Here is a 12,186-nt window from a genome sequence, read left to right on the forward strand (position 1 = left end):
CAGTTTAGAATATAATTAGAATATGAAATAATATAATGAAGAGTTTTCATCAACATTGGTATTTAAGTGTTTGCAGCTTTTAATCCTTGGCACTCTTTCTTCATGTTTCTATTTTCTGACAAGATGGTCAGAAGTCTGCTGTCTTATTCTTTGGTCCAAATGGGAGATTTAAGCTGGACAAGTCCCTGTTTTCTCAAGTAGTCTCTCACCTGATGCTAAAGCCCAACCCAAGTAACAACACAAGCCAGTCTCCTGATCTTCATAATTTAAACCTTTAGGATATCCTTGAGAGGATTTCTCATCCCACCTATAGATTCAGTTATGTAAGTAGTACATTTTGTCATACCCTTTCCGTTATGAGTGTGGTGGAATCAGTTTTGACATCCAAACCAAACTTTGGGTTGGGATCCTTCCTGATCTTACAATGTTACATTAGTAGGAGAATTTATAGCAATTGATTTGTATCAAGTTATGTCAGGCTCTGAGTTTCTGCCTCTTTCCTATATGATCTTGACATCTCCACTGTCTTTTCCACCACCTGTTGCATTTAAATAAGCAGGGAAGTAATAAAGAGAAATAGTAATTTCATGCTGGTGAATTCAAGATAATTTGTTTAGTGACTGATGGGTATATGTATCATTAACAAGAAGATAGAAGAAGATCCAGTGAAATAGAAGATGATAAAGTCTACATTAAGATTATCCAATACCAAGGAGTTAGATGTATATGTGTGTGTGTACCTATACACATATATATTTGAGTTCATTTAATGTTGCTTATATACATGTAAGCAACACTAAATGAATTCAGAAGGTTGTATTTATACATGCATGCATGTTCACATATATAGAAGTACATTTGTGTATGTCTGTACATGTGTTTATGTGACAATAGAAAAGAAATTTCCAATAACAGAAAGAAGAGAGAAAAAAGAGAGGAATTGGACCAGGGAGAAGGAAGGGTGGGAATGAAGTAAAGACTCTACCCATGCATGATACTCTCAAAAACATGAATGAAAAGTAATATCTGAAACCTCAGCAATTGTGGTCTAGGAAGCCAAGAAATAAACATGGCTCATAAAAGAAATAACTAGAAAAGGACCAACCTCAATGTATGCAGAAGCTAGACATGAGCCTTAGGAATAAACTATATAGTGACAGTAGAAATTGCATTGCTGGGTAGAGTCCTTATTGTAAAAGTGGGGGTGGGGTATGGTTGAGATAGAATTTTACATATTGCAATTATATGCCAGAAAATATACTGAAGTAATTAAGTGTTTTAAAACCCCTTAGTAGCAAAATAAATAGTTTCCTCAGAACTCTAGATCTTCAACACAAAGACAGATTATCAATACTAAATTACTAGATTATTTTTTATCAAAAAATCAATTGTTTAAATCAACTAAAGGAAATTGGAAGTATTACTGATGCAAAATGTTATTGAATAAATTTATACTTTATTTATTGAGTTGATTCAATTAAGACACAATAAATTTTGAATATTGGTGTTAGAATTTGTAAATTGTCAGACTGCTCATCCACTCTGGTCAAAAAGGCTAAGGGGAGGAAAGAGATATATAATTTCATAGTTCATTGGCATAATGAATATTATTAACTTAATTAGTTATTATTAAAATAACACTCCATACTAGAAAGACTAATGGCTCTCTGGGAACATGAGGCTGTTAAATTTCACCTAAAATGTTTCCATAAATTAAAGACATCACAAATCTTCAAGTTAAAGAATTCATGCACAATTATTTCCCCAAGTGTACTTTGATTTTAAAGCAATACTGCCTTTGGACTTTTATTTTAAAAAGACATATAACTAGATCACATAGTGACGCCTGTATAAAAATGAAGTCATTAAAATGAGTTTAGACACGTTTCACTTACCTCTGAATACTAAATAAAGGAGTAAGTTGGTTTAATGCTTATTTCTGACTTAGATGAATGTCTGTAAAAGAAGGAAGTGTGACTCCCACAGGAGACACAGATGTGAGGTGGAGCAGCTTGTCATACAAAAGGACATCTTCGTTATTCTTACATGACTCAAAATCTCCAAATATTAACCTACCAATAAACGCTGGAATCTGACAGATGGCTCAGCAGGTAAATGTGTGCTGCCAAGTCCAGTGACCAAAATTTGATCCCCAAGACCCACGTAATAGAAGGAGAGAACTGAATCCTGCAAGTTGTCCACTGACCTTTTCACACCAATGAACACCCCCACCCCACCCCACACACCAAATAGCTAATGAATGCTGCAAAATTTATGAGTAAATAAAAAAGAATCAAATAAAGGTAAGTTAAGTTTTCTTTTGAATTTGGATTATGGTATTTGACATATGGAGATTGAGCCCATGTTGTGTCTTCTATAATTCTAAAACTTAAAATTCTCAGCTGGGTGTAGTGGCACATGCCTTTAATTCCAGCACCTGGGAGGCAAAGGCAAGTAGATCCCTATGAGTTTGAGGCTAGCCTGGTCTACATAGTAAGTTCCAGGACAGTCATAACTACATAGTGAGACTATGTCTCAAAAAAAAATTAAAACTCTCATAAATATAATTTAAAATTTTTAAAAAGTCTTGCAGACTGCCAAACACATGTAGTTCATACAAGGAAAGGAATTGTGATGCTGATAGACTTCTATCTATTATGCATTTCTCTAGACAAAGAGATGGACTCCTTGTCTCTCTGCCTTTTGGGAAACAAAGAGTTAAAATGTTTGGAAACTGACAGTTTGCTTTTTTGTTTAAATCCAACAATGAACAGGGGACCATCATCACACAGATGAACAGGTACAAGTTTTCCTTTTGATGATGAGGTTGATTTTCATTGAGCATGAGTACCCTTGGATACTTAGAATCAATGTGACTCAATATATGTGGCCCAATTTTATCAGCAAACCAAAACTGCAGGCAGCTCCATTGTACACATTTTCTTTTGAAACAACATATAATTCTAGCAATGAACATGATTAAAGAAAATGGAAAGAGTATTCTGAAGACTCAATTTCACTGTTTTCTATTCTACCTTTGAAACCTTGTCTTTTTCTAATTCTAGGATTAAATCAGAAATACAGAGATTCTTCACCTTTTATTGTATTTCTTCAAAGAGTTTCCACAATATCTGTAGATAAAATGGAAAAACACAAGAATAATTCAGAGTGATCTACAAGGTGCTTATGTTTCTAATATATAAATAGTTACATATTGTAAGATGAATTTTCCTAGTTTAATATACTGGCATATCGTATTTCTGCAGAATGACACATTAATTGCTTAGGAGTAGAGGTACAATTGCTCAGGAGACACAGGTTTTATTGCCTAGCCAAATAAAAAAAATTAGAGACAGACTATTTACTGAAGGCCATGTACATAAATAATATGGCCAGAAATTATCTAAAAGCATTAGACAGTGCTATTGTTTAATAATACTTTTTATTTTGTATATTAAATATATTTAAATTGGTTTGCTCTAATATGATAGTCCTTTAAATTTATGCAACATAAATAAAATAGAATTGTCTTTGCAATAACAATTTACATTATTCTTTCCATTCTATGCCCCCCCCCTTTTTGTGGTGTTACTCAGGATGAAAGCAAGGCATCACACATACTAGACAAGCACTCTACCACTGACTAAATTCATCACTCTGAGAGAGAAAGAAGAAAGAGAGAGAGACAGAGACAGAGACAGAGAGAAAAAGAGAAAGCCTCCATTTATTGTACTATGTAGTTTAAAGAAAAATAGTGAGAATACTATTTCTCCATAATTTTTAACTTTTTGAAATATTCTTCTTTTAAGGTGCACAGTTGAAGTAATAAAGCAAATCAATATTTTGCAACTGTCTGGTTACCCAATTAATGTGCTCCTTCTAGGTGAATTATGTTGACTCTAAACAATAAATATTTAGTAAAGTTACCCTTGTTTTCTAATCTTGGAAGTAAACATTTTATATCCACACTTATCTATCTCCTTCATATGCACATGTCTGTAAATTATTGATTTTCTTCTGTATTGTGAGTTTGCATCAATATTCTTATGCATTGTTTCTAAATAAGCAGCGACAAAAAACAAACGAAAGCAAAATGACAAATTCAGATTTATAAATCAAAGAAAAATTGCATTGGATTTATATGTTTGTTCAGGCTAGTGCATCATTTTTAGCTTAGACTGTGACATACACTCAACATCCAAGAAACTGTTTTTTTTTTTATTTCCACATGATAATTTATTTTTTTCTGTTTTTTTTATTTAAGAATTTTTTCTATTTATTTTACACACCAACCACAGATCCCTCGTTCATCCCTCCTCCCACTCCTTCCAGCCCCCCTTCTTTCTATTCTTTTTTTTTCTTTTTTTAATTTAATTTAATTTTATTTTACAATATAATTTAATTCTACATATCAGCCACAGATTCCCTTGTTCTCCTCCCTCCCGCCCTCCTCCCCTTCTCCCAGCCCACCCCCAATTCCCATCTCCTCCAGGGCAAAGACTCCCCCAAGGATTGAGATCAATCTGGTAGACTCAGTCCAGGCAGGTCCAGTCCCCTCCTCCCAGGCTGAGCCAAGTGTCTCTGCATAAGCCCCAGGCTTCAAACAGCCAACTCATACACTGAGCACAGGACCCGGTCCCACTGCCTGGATACCTCCCAGACATATCAAGCCAATCAACTGTCTCACCTATTCAGAGGGCCTGCTCCAGCTGGGGGCCCCTCAGCCATTGGTTCATAGTTCATGTGTTTCCATTTGTTTGGCTATTTGTCCCTGTGCTTTATCCAACCTTGGTCTCAACAATTCTCGCTCATATAAACCCTCCTCCTCGCCAATTGGGGGAGCGGGAGATCCCAGCTGGATCAAGAACAGAGAGGGAGAACAAGGAATAAGAGACCATGGTAAATGAAGACCACATGAGAATATGAAGAAGCAAAGTGCTAGAAACTATTTTTTTTTTGAGATTTAAAAAATGTGTATGTGTTTCTGTGTCTGCATGTCATCTGTGTATAGGTTCTCACAGTCGCCTGAAGAAGGGACACTGGGTTTCTAGAACTAGTTGAGATCTTCCTGATGTACATGCTGGGATCTGATTTCAGATTCTTTCATAGATCAATAGGCCTATTAACTGCTGAGCAATCACTCTAGACCCAAATTCAAGAAATAAAATGGGAACTAAAAAATACAAAAACAAACAAGCAAACAAAAAACAAGTACTATGAGATATTCTCGTATTAAGAGATGCTCATAAATATTAAGTAGGATGACTGTATTAAGCAGAAAATTTTGGGTTTTGTATATGAAACCTTAGTTTTCCTATGGGATTTCTACCTATTTTGATGCCTGCAGTTACCTTGCTAATCTACCACATGAAATTATAACACATAATGTTTCTAAGTTGCTAATTTTCTTTCTTAGAAACAAAATGAATCTGAGACACAGAGAGCTTGTGTGTATGTTAACTGAAGATGAAAAGATCAGGGTAACTAGTAATGGTTGCAGCTAGTCTGTGTCAATCATACATTCAGTGCAACCCACATACCACCAAAAAGCATGCATATTGGTGAAATTATTATGGCCACTCCACTTAGTTAAAAGGAAAGTTTATTTAGTGGGTAACTTACAAAAAAGGAAAGGTAGGTCGCAGGGTCTGGGGAAGGTGTATCGCAGTCCAGCGTGTTCTCTGGAGCTCTGCTCGGTCCACCTCCACCGTTTAGGGTCCCGGCACAGAGAGAGTGCGCTAGCCCATCCAGATCTCCGGTCTCCAGGTGCCTCCCCTGGCCCCGCCTCATAGGCGTGACAGTTACCAGAGTCTCAATGGGGGTTGGAACTTCAAGATCCAAGCTGGAATGGCTACCCACTACACATGCATACTTCTTGTTTTAATTAAAAGAATACTGTGAGATATTGTAATTGACCTTCTCTTCCAAAGATTTGTGTTTTGGATTAAATAAGTATTTATCACTATTATCTCCCTAGAACAGGTTTCAAAATTTGATAGTAATGCATCCTTAATGTAAGTCAAAGTTTTAGAACATAAACCACACTTTACTTTCATGGAGCTAATAATACTCTATGGCTGTATTAACCAGAAACAAATGAATAAGGCTGGTTTGTGCAATTGAATAGTGCGTTTTTCTCTCTGAATTCCATATGCATCAATGCTGATATACTGTAATTCCATGATCAAGGAGGCAACTGTATTTGTACATGTTTTGGCTCTATTCAAGATGATTTCATAATCTAAGACACATGATCTATTTCTCTTACCCTAGACAATAGAAATGAATAGGGGAAGCTCCACTTAAGTAGCATTCTGGGAAAACTTGAGAAATCTAGTGATTGTGCCTTTGTTCATTCTGTAACCACAGGCTCAAATATAACTACAGAAAGCTGAAAGAGGCAGAGAACTTCAATGAGGACAAAGACTTATGTCTGCACATGATGTACATGCATAAACTACTGTACAATAATAAATTATGAGATATTACAAATTTGTTGTCAAATTACTATAAATAGTATAAGTAAACAGGACCCCAAGAAAGACACAGGAACCACCCAATGACAGAGAAATGAATGAGATCTACATGAACAACATAGACGTGAATGGGGGTAATGAAGGGCAAGGGTCAAGGGAAAGAGAGCTTAGGGGAGCAGGAGATCCCAGCTGGATCAAGAACAGAGAGGGAGAACAGAGAATAAGAGACCATGATAAATGAAGACCACATAAGAATAGGAAGAAGCAAAGTGCTAGAGAGGTCCACAGAAATCCACAAAGATACCACCACAATAGACTACTGGCAATGGTTGAGAGAAAGCCCGAACTAACCTACTCTGGTGATAGGATGGCCAAACACCCTAATTGTCATGCTAGAAACCTCATCCAATGACTGAGGGAACCAGATGCAGAGATCCATGGCCAGGCCCCAGGTGGAGCTCCAGGAGTCCAATTGGCAAGAAAGAGGAGGGTTTGTATGAGTGAGAATTGTTGAGAACAAGATTGGAAAAAGCACAGGGACAAATAGCCAAACGAATGGAAACATATGAACTATGAACCAATAGCTGAGGAGCTCCCAACTGGATCAGGTCCTCTGGATATTTGAGACAGTTTATTAGCTTGATCTGTTTGGGAGGCATCCAGGCAGTGGGACTGGAACCTGTTCTCAGTGCATGATCTGGCTGTTTGGAACCTGGGGCTTATGCAGGGACACTTGGCTCAGTCTGGGAGGAGGGGACTGGACCTGCCTGGACTGAATATACCAGGTTGAACTCAATCCCCTGGAGGAGATGGGAATGGGCGGTGCCTGGGGGGGAAGGTGGGGTGGGCGAGGGAGGAGAACAAGGGAATCTGTGGCTGATAGGTAAAATTAAATTAAATTTTAAAATAAAAAATAAACAAAAACAACAACAACAACAAAGTAAAACAATGCTTCCAGTAATTTCTCAAGGTCTTATTGGGTAGATTTATCTATGCATTAATATAGGTACGTATCCCCCTTTGTCTTAAACACTAGACTCAACAAATAAAGGATTGGATGCATGATGTTATTACAAATTCAGATTGAGGTTAACTGTTTCTGCATAATGATACTAGTTTACAGTCATTGTTATGGAACAGATTTGAATTTTCTGCACCACATTTTTTGGTTTATTTATTCTATAGCATTTCAAAAATAACTTTTTAGTTATTGCCTTTCTCGATTTCAGAGGGGTTTAGTTAAAGATGCAGAAAATTCCAACTGAATGATGTGTTTTACAAGCAGTTATATGAACAAATGAGAAGTGCCCTCTGGAAGTTTGCATCTTTTATTGTACTAAAGATTTTTACATTTTTGGTCAGAGAAACTTAATGAAGAGCATGTTTAGGGCTTGAGAAACATCTCAGCAAATAAGAATATGCATTGTTTTCACAGAGGACCCAAATTCAATTCTCACTGATGTCAATTGGCTTACAACTACAGGTCCGGGGATCAGATATCCACATATGTTCTCTACAGGCAACTGCACCCCCCCACACACACACACATGGCCCCACATTGGCACACACCTACACATACAATTAAAAATAAAAGCAATCATTTTTAAAGTCATATTTTATTATTGATTATATGTGACAAAAAGGTGGCTAGATTATCAACTGTGAATTAGTTTTGCTATATCCTCATTCTACTATTACTGGACCATTGTTAGGTTGCAGAAATACATATGATTGAGCACATACAGAAATCATGAAAAGTGTCATTTATTTAACCTGCAGTTGGAGAAGAGATTCTGAGGTTCCTGTTAGAAATTTTTTTTTTCAATTTTGCTGTACTGAAACATGAATGTAGCGATTTGCACATGGTAGGCAATCACTCTGGCTCTGGGCTAAGGTATAATTTCAAGTACAAAGCAATTACACAAATTTACTCTTCTTAAAAAACATTTAAGTACATACTTAGAATTTGTATATATAATTAAAATAATGCAACAGGCCATGCTTAATTTGGCTACTTGGTTAATAGTTTAAGCAATGTGTATGTTGACATCATGTATAATCCTGTTAAGATTCAGCGTAGATATTTGTTTCTTGATTTTGTATGTGTGACTCTTGAAGAGAAAAAGCCATAGCTCATGCAGGCAAGCATGCATCTTCTGTTGCATTATTTTCACCCTTAGACCCTACCATGGTTTTTGTTTCTGCAGCATCATGGAGATGCCCATCTGAAAATTTCAATATGAGAATTTATATTTTTGTTGAAACACATGGTAATATTAAGTCTTTCTTACTGAGGGCCATGACTGTGTGTATCAGGGGTAGGGGATGGTTCTGTGTTTGATTGGAAAGTCTGAAATATTTGGAAAACTAATATTTGGATTTAATGAATTACAAAAAATTTAATGTGATTAGGTAGTTTTTGATGGTAGTAATATTTTAAAGGTAGTAACACTTAAAAATTGAAGTATATTAATTAATATACAATATAGATGATAACTACTTATTTAAAGTCCACTTGTAGTTAATATTGTAAATCTTTTAGTATTATCTGTATGCATGTGGTATTTATTAACATCCAATTATAAATTTAACAGATTACAAAGCATGTATATATTTTAAGATTTACAGTATATGCTATAAATTGTTAGTTCTAGAAGCAAATGAAACATGTATTTTGTGGTCTTCTAAAGCATTTCTGTTTCTATCTTTACTATTTTGCATAGTTAGTAGTTTTAAAAGTTTTTTTTAAAAAATATTTTATGTATATGAGTATTTGTGTAAGTCTTTGAACCACATGGAAACCAGAGGAGGGCATCAACTCCCCTTGAACTCTAGTTACAGAAGGTTCATATACCTGCTGGAACTGAACCTCTGTCCTTGGTAAGAGCAACAAGTGCTCTTAACCACTAAGCCATTGCTCCGGGCACCAGTGTTATTCAGTTTTTAGTCACTGCATCTCTAATAAAGTCTTGGATATTTTATAGCTGTTTTAAAAGGGAATACTGCATTTAATTTTTACCTAATTTCACCCACTCCAAGAAACTGACAGTTTATACAACTCTTTCAAATATTATTCAATTAAAGCTCAGGTTTAGTACTTAAAGACTCAAACTTCCTGTCATTTTAGTTTTTGGTTTCTAAACAGTGCCATTACCTTTCTCTCAGCAGTCAGTTAACACACTGCTTATTATTTTATTTTATGTTTCCCTTTTATACCATCCTTTATTTTTCACTTCTGCTCTTGTTCTAACACCCCCAGCTTTCCTGGAATGTTCTTCAGTGATTCATGAAATACTTCCTCAATTATTCTTTCTAGGGTGAACTATTGCATTTTGAGAAAGATGGTTTAAGAGGATTTCTTTGTTCTCTTGCTAACAATATCTATCCATAATTTTTTCCTCTTCCTTTTTCCTTTTCTTTCTTTCTTTATTTAATTCTTTTTTCCCTTTTATTTTATTTTACAATACCATTCAGTTCTATATGTCAGCCACAGATTCCCCTGTTCTCCCCTCTCCTGCCCCCTCCCATTCCCCCCAGCCCACCCTCCATTCCCACCTCCTCCAGGGCAAAGCCTCCCCGGAGGACTGAGATCAACCTGGTAGACTCAGTCCAGGCAGGTCCATTCCCCTCCTCCCAGACTGAGCCAAGCATCCCTGCATAACTTTGTTTTTTATTCTTACAGATATACATAGGTACTGCTCTTCTGGACCAAAAAGGATGCATGGATGCAGATGGTTGGGTCTGCCAGGTTTTAGAATTCAAAATATCACCTGAATTTAATTATACAGAATAACATGTATGATTTACATGTGGTGACAGTACCAGAAGTCGAGAACTGATAACTTGGGACTTACGCCAGGCAAGAAAAATATATAGTGGTGATTCTCTTGGTTTCTCCCTCATTGTCTGGAAGTGATTTGAGTTCCCATATCAAAAACAAATAGAGATACAGAAAGAGAGATATACAGGTAGGGATGGAGGGAGCCTGACAGGGAGTGGGTAGGGAGGGTAGGGAGAGAGATTATGTCTTTTAAAATTTTATTTATTTATTTATTTAGTTAGTTAGTTTTACATCATGACAGCAGTTTCCCCTCCCTCCTCTCTTCCCACTCCCTCCTCCATCTCCTCTCTGCCCCTCCATTCACTCCTCCTCCATTTCTGTTCAGAAAAGCACAGGCCTCCCATGAATATCAACAAAAATGGCATGTCAAATTTCAGTAAGACTAAGACCCTCCCCTTGTATTAATGCTCTGCAAGGCAGCCCAGTATGAGGAACAGAATCCCAAAAGCCAGTAAAAGAGTCAGAGACAGCCCCTGCTCCTGTTATTAGGAGTCCCACAAGTAGACAAAACTGCACAACTGTCACATATATGCAGTGTGCCTAGATCAGTCCCATGCAGGCTCCCTGGTTGTTGGTTCAGAGACTACAGGAAAGGGAGGGACTTTTGGGGGTCAGGTAAGAATCTGGTGCAAGAGAATCTCCCAGGAATCTATAAGGTTGAGACTAAGCTAAGGACTCCTAGCAATAGTGGATACTTACCCTGAACTGGCCTTCTCCTGTGAACGAACATATTGGTGCCTAGCCCAATTGTCATCAGAGAGGCTTCATCCAGCAACTATGGAAACAGATGTAGACCCACAGCCAAACATTAGGAGTAGTTCTGGGTATCCTGCTGAAGAAGGGGGAGAAAGGATTGTAGGAACCAGAGGGGTTTGGACACCACAAGAAAACTCAGTCAACTAACCAGGTCTCATAGGGGCTCACAGAGACTGTATATTTCAAAAAGAGATGTTCATTTAGCTCTCTTTGAAGAATATCTTCATAATCTCCATCTTCAATTTCTCCTTACATCTCACAAGTCAATATATTTTCCAAATAGCATGAGATATATAGTTTTAATAATAACATCAGTATAGTATTTTTTTCCGAAAGGAAATTGAAAAGTGTGTAGGAAACTATCTTTGTAACTCAGGGTCTATGGTTTCCATATCAATTGACCATTATTCTCTTTGTGGTCTAGGAAATGCATTGTTTTAGCCATACAAAACAGAACCCTTGCTAGTGACATTGTCTTGTCCTGTTTCTGAAGACCATCCCTTTAGTTTGTCATTCTATTGACTGTGAAAAGATGGATGTTTTAGATTTACAGGAAACACACAAAGGTTCCAATTTTTATTTTTAAATATTCAATCTAGTTGTTTTTTTTTTTTCTCTAGCTGAATTTTGCTTTCCATTGCAAGCAAGAGAAATTTACACAGAGAGCTGTTTGCAAGTAGAATACTATAGCTCAAATAACTTCAGGAGGAATTAAAGAAACTTTAGAAAGTATAGAGACTGGTTCAGCGTACCCCAGCTGCTACAAGTGCTCCTGTTCTCTGCACTTGTGTCTCTTCTCATTCTCTCCGGCGGCAACAGATCTCCTCACATAGTCAAGCAAATTCTGCAACGAGCCTTGTGCTTCATCTCCTTCCCCGGAAGGTGAAGGAGACTTTCTCATGTTTGTAGCACCTGCAGGCTGGAAAGAGATTCCTGATAACTGACAACTGTGCTCGTGACTGATCTCCACCTGGCCCAACATTGAATCACATCATTGGGCAACACAGTTGGCTTTTTGTAAGAAAATGTGCTGCTATGGTTTGGATCAGAAGTGTACTTCAAAGGCTATGTATTTATATCCTGGCTATTAGAAGTGAGTGCTACTCTGGGGAG

The sequence above is a fragment of the Peromyscus leucopus genome, chromosome 5, assembly GCF_004664715.2.
Source record: "Peromyscus leucopus breed LL Stock chromosome 5, UCI_PerLeu_2.1, whole genome shotgun sequence".
In the NCBI taxonomy this organism is placed as follows: Eukaryota; Metazoa; Chordata; class Mammalia; order Rodentia; family Cricetidae; genus Peromyscus; species Peromyscus leucopus.